Below are 6,098 nucleotides of genomic sequence, written 5' to 3'. Positions count from 1 at the left end.
TGTATTGAGAGTCAAATTGCACCTGATCTCTCACAGAGCTAGTGATTAATTTGATGATGTCAGTATGTCTGGGGCCGGGACAGGAGGAGACAACACACAGAGAACCAGACAGACAACACACAGAGAACCAGACAGACAACACACAGAGAACCAGACAGACCAGGAGAGACAACACACAGAGAACCAGACAGACAACACACAGAGAACCAGACAGACCAGGAGAGACAACACACAGAGAACCAGACAGACCAGGAGAGACAACACACAGAGAACCAGACAGACCAGGAGAGACAACACACAGAGAACCAGACAGACCAGGAGAGACAACACACAGTAAACCAGACAGACCAGGAGAGACAACACACAGTGAACCAGACAGACCAGGAGGAGACAACACACAGTAACCCAGACAGACCAGGAGGAGACAACACACAGAGAACCAGACAGACCAGGAGAGACAACACACAGTAAACCAGACAGACCAGGAGAGACAACACACAGTGAACCAGACAGACCAGGAGGAGACAACACACAGTAACCCAGACAGACCAGGAGGAGACAACACACAGAGAACCAGACAGACCAGGAGAGACAACACACAGTAAACCAGACAGACCAGGAGAGACAACACACAGTGAACCAGACAGACTAGGAGAGACAACACACAGTAAACCAGACAGACCAGGAGGAGACAACACACAGTAACCCAGACAGACCAGGAGGAGACAACACACAGTAACCCAGACAGACAACACACAGTGAACCAGACAGACAACACACAGAGAACCAGACAGACCAGGAGGAGACAACACACAGTAACCCAGACAGACCAGGAGAGACAACACACAGAGAACCAGACAGACCAGGAGGAGACAACACACAGTAACCCAGACAGACAACACACAGTAACCCAGACAGACCAGGAGAGACAACACACAGAGAACCAGACAGACCAGGAGGAGACAACACACAGTAACCCAGACAGACCAGGAGAGACAACACACAGAGAACCAGACAGACCAGGAGGAGACAACACACAGTAACCCAGACAGACCAGGAGAGACAACACACAGAGAACCAGACAGACCAGGAGGAGACAACACACAGTAACCCAGACAGACAACACACAGTAACCCAGACAGACCAGGAGAGAAGGATGAATGTGCAGCATCCAACCACATCAAAAGAGACATCAACAGCACTTGATGAACAGCAAGTGTTCCCATTCACTCCCGCAATAATGAAACCATCAGTATCAATCAATGACATTTCACGCTGCTTCGTAGAGAAATAAATTGGACACAAAGTCCCTGACAGTTAAAACGTATCCATTTTAATTGTGTTTGACACCATGTACTCTTCAATAAACACTGCAGGAGACTAAGAGTCTGACAGTAAATAATATGAATGTTGTTTTTGCCATGAGGCCATGATCCCAGTGATCAGTGGAGGAGTGGAGCAGTCTTCACTCTGAGACCCAGCTCCAATCCTCACAGTTACCTCCTGTACCCGACGGTAAGGGGGCCGGGTGAAAGGGGGAGGGGGGGGACAGGCCACAGAGCTGGGCTGGGAGGGGCTCTAGACATCTGATTGGCTGGACAGGGGTTACATGTGTGGGCAACTCAAGCCAGATGCTGTCAGAGCGAATCAGAAAGCATCGGGAGTGTTCAGCAGGAGCAACCTGACAGAGGACTGTTTCCATGGCAACGCCCGGGAAGGGGGGGGGGACCGGTACGAAGCGACTGCATGCTGGGAAAGAGCGATAGAGAGAGGCGGGGTTGTTGTGGGCGAGAGGTACAGACAGTTCCCTAGGAGATAAAGGGAATGAGGAGGAGTGGTACAAGATGCTATGGACCCCCCCACTCCTCTTTGTACTAATGATCACGGGAAAAATAAATCTTGATTCTTCATTTTCTGAGCTGAGGTACTTAGCAACACAAAATAGAAAATCTTGAATGATGTTGAATCGGTGAATGAGATTTCCACAGCTACTTAGAAGTGAATGAAGAGGGAACACTTCACATACAGCACTTCTGGCCTGGGGAGCAGGTTTGGGGTCAATTCCATTTCAATTCCAGTCACTTCAGAAAGTTGAAACCAAATTCCAATTCCAAATTTTCCTCATTGAAAATCATGGTAGAGAATTGAAACTGGACTTCCAGTGTACTTTCTGAATCGACTGGAATTGTAAATGGATTTAACCTTTACAGACAACGGTCCCGTGTGGCTCAGTTGGTAGAGCATGGTGTTTGCAACGCTAGGGTTGTGGTTTCGATTCACACGGGGGACCAGTACGGAAAAAACATGTATGAAATGTATGCATTCACTACTGTAAGTCGCTCTGGATAAGAGCGTCTGCTAAATGACTAAAATGTAAATGTAACCCTGCGGAGTAGTCTTTAAAAAACAGGGGTTTAAAGTAACTGCCCAGTGAAAATCATATTCTGTTAACTCATACCTAAATAATGTTGTTGACTATTCCTATATTCGGATTTGTGGCCAAACCATCAATTGGAGAAAATCCCACTTCAAACTTGTATCACAAAACAGACCGTTTAAAAAAAATGCTTGCTATTTCCTCAGAGAATGATGTCATCCTCCTGAGCCAAGGATGCACTTTGCTAGGTTTAGGACCTCATATTGTAGCTTATGGAGATCCCAAATGACTTATAAAACAGTCTTAAAATTATCTACGTTGGTTTAGATACCTATAAACACAATACATTTATTTGACTTGGTGAAAATCTGTTTTTTTGGATCTAATTTGCTAACCACTTTTTTTCCCATGTGGTTCCTTCCTTCACAGACTCCATGTGGTTCCTTCCTTCACAGACTCCATGTGGTTCCTTCCTTCACAGACTCCATGTGGTTCCTTCCTTCACAGACTCCATGTGGTTTCTTCCTTCACAGACTCCATGTGGTTCCTTCCTTCACAGACTCCATGTGGTTCCTTCCTTCACAGACTCCATGTGGTTCCTTCCTTCACAGACTCCATGTGGTTCCTTCCTTCACAGACTCCATGTGGTTCCTTCCTTCACAGACTCCATGTGGTTCCTTCCTTCACAGACTCCATGTGGTTTCTTCCTTCACAGACTCCATGTGGTTCCTTCCTTCACAGACTCCATGTGGTTCCTTCCTTCACAGACTCCATGTGGTTCCTTCCTTCACAGACTCCATGTGGTTCCTTCCTTCACAGACTCCATGTGGTTCCTTCCTTCACAGACTCCATGTGGTTCCTTCCTTCACAGACTCCATGTGGTTCCTTCCTTCACAGACTCCATGTGGTTCCTTCCTTCACAGATTCCATGTGGTTTCTTCCTTCACAGACTCCATGAAATGATGACCTCTTCCTAAATATTTGGTCACATGATACATTTTGTTTATGGTTTCCTAGAAACAAGGGGTGGCTCAACTTACCCCACTCTCCCCTAAACATTTTTTTTTTGGGGGGGGGGAAGTTGAACTCAAATTCTAATTAATTAAAGGTCATATTTCATGGAAATACTGGACATCACTCTTCTGATCTCAATACATTATTTGCAGTTTTGTGATTTCACCTAATTTACCTAATCTCTTATGTATTTTTCAGCAGTGCAGGTTGAATTAAATTACACCCTAATTAGCAGAAGCAGAAGTTTGTATGTATTGTCAACTGTGAGGTAGAAAGAAACAGGGAACAGCCTGGAGACATAAGAACACCACTATTCATTACAGTATTTCTGCCTGAGCATCTCTATGGACAGAAAGATCCCTTTAGCAACACTGGACAAACAAAACACAATGACAGAGAGACAGAGAATGAAAGAGACAGAAAGAGAGAGAGAGAGAAATAGACAGAGAATGAAAGACAGAGAGAAATAAGACAGAAAGGGAGAGAGAAATAGACAGAGAATGAAATAAAGACAGAAAAATAAGACAAAAGAAGGAAATAAAGACAGAGAGAAATAGACAGACAGAAACACAGACACGCCCCTAAGGTAAGGATGAGAGAAGGAGAGCCAGCATGAGGCCAATAAATAATTCAGAGAACGCATTCCTCTATCGCCCTCTGCTGACGGCATGTTGTTGTCGGATCTCAAAGTGTGTCTGGATTTCAGCTCGTGGGGATGACGCGTGTGGTCAGACCGCCTTGTTACAGTTTAATGAGCCAGTATGAGGTTTAGAGACGTCGAACTCCAAGAAGACTCCTCATCACAACCCTCCAAGAGGACTCCTCACATGAATAATGCAGCCTAATTGAGTCTCCCTCAGACAGAACTGAGATCTCCTGCAGCCCCCTCAAACTGTAGACAGGGACCTCTCCTTCCAACACATCAACGGGTGGGTGTGTTTGACTCGTAGGGCTCAAGCAACCGACTGTAGACAGGGAACTCTCCTTCCAACACATCAACGGGTGGGTGCGTTTGACTCGTAGGGCTCAAGCAACCGACTGTAGACCAAAGTGAATTGGGGGAGGTACATCTGACATGGAGGGAGAATAGACGTGACATGGAGGGAGAATAGACGTGACAGTGACATGGAGGGAGAATAGACGTGACAGTGACATGGAGGGAGAATAGACGTGACATGGAGGGAGAATAGACGTGACAGTGACATGGAGGGAGAATAGACGTGACATGGAGGGAGAATAGACGTGACATGGAGGGAGAATAGACGTGACATGGAGGGAGAATAGACGTGACATGGAGGGAGAATAGACGTGACATGGAGGGAGAATAGACGTGACATGGAGGGAGAATAGACGTGACAGTGACATGGAGGGAGAATAGACGTGACATGGAGGGAGAATAGACGTGACATGGAGGGAGAATAGACGTGACATGGAGGGAGAATAGACGTGACATGGAGGGAGAATAGACGTGACATGGAGGGAGAATAGACGTGACATGGAGGGAGAATAGACGTGACATGGAGGGAGAATAGACGTGACATGGAGGGAGAATAGACGTGACAGTGACATGGAGGGAAAATAGACGTGACATGGAGGGAGAATAGACGTGACATGGAGGGAGAATAGACGTGACATGGAGGGAGAATAGATGTGACAGTGACATGGAGGGGAGAATAGACATGACATGGAGGGAGAATAGACGTGACATGGAGGGAGAATAGACGTGACATGGAGGGAGAATAGACGTGACATGGAGGGAGAATAGACGTGACAGTGACATGGAGGGAGAATAGACGTGACATGGAGGGAGAATAGACGTGACATGGAGGGAGAATAGACGTGACATGGAGGGAGAATAGACGTGACATGGAGGGAGAATAGACGTGACATGGAGGGAGAATAGACGTGACATGGAGGGAGAATAGACGTGACATGGAGGGAGAATAGACGTGACATGGAGGGAGAATAGACGTGACATGGAGGGAGAATAGACGTGACAGTGACATGGAGGGAGAATAGACGTGACATGGAGGGAGAATAGACGTGACATGGAGGGAGAATAGACGTGACATGGAGGGAGAATAGACGTGACATGGAGGGAGAATAGACGTGACAGTGACATGGAGGGAGAATAGACGTGACATGGAGGGAGAATAGACGTGACATGGAGGGAGAATAGACGTGACATGGAGGGAGAATAGACGTGACATGGAGGGAGAATAGACGTGACAGTGACATGGAGGGAGAATAGACGTGACATGGAGGGAGAATAGACGTGACATGGAGGGAGAATAGACGTGACAGTGACATGGAGGGAGAATAGACGTGACATGGAGGGAGAATAGACGTGACATGGAGGGAGAATAGACGTGACATGGAGGGAGAATAGACGTGACATGGAGGGAGAATAGACGTGACATGGAGGGAGAATAGACGTGACATGGAGGGAGAATAGACGTGACATGGAGGGGAGAATAGACGTGACAGTGACATGGAGGGAGAATAGACATGACATGGAGGGAGAATAGACGTGACATGGAGGGAGAATAGACGTGACAGTGACATGGAGGGAGAATAGACGTGACATGGAGGGAGAATAGACGTGACATGGAGGGAGAATAGACGTGACATGGAGGGAGAATAGACGTGACATGGAGGGAGAATAGACGTGACATGGAGGGAGAATAGACGTGACATGGAGGGAGAA

Source organism: Salmo salar, chromosome ssa09 (genome assembly GCF_905237065.1).
Source record: "Salmo salar chromosome ssa09, Ssal_v3.1, whole genome shotgun sequence".
Taxonomy (NCBI): domain Eukaryota; kingdom Metazoa; phylum Chordata; class Actinopteri; order Salmoniformes; family Salmonidae; genus Salmo; species Salmo salar.
This window is presented reverse-complemented; position numbering follows the sequence as displayed.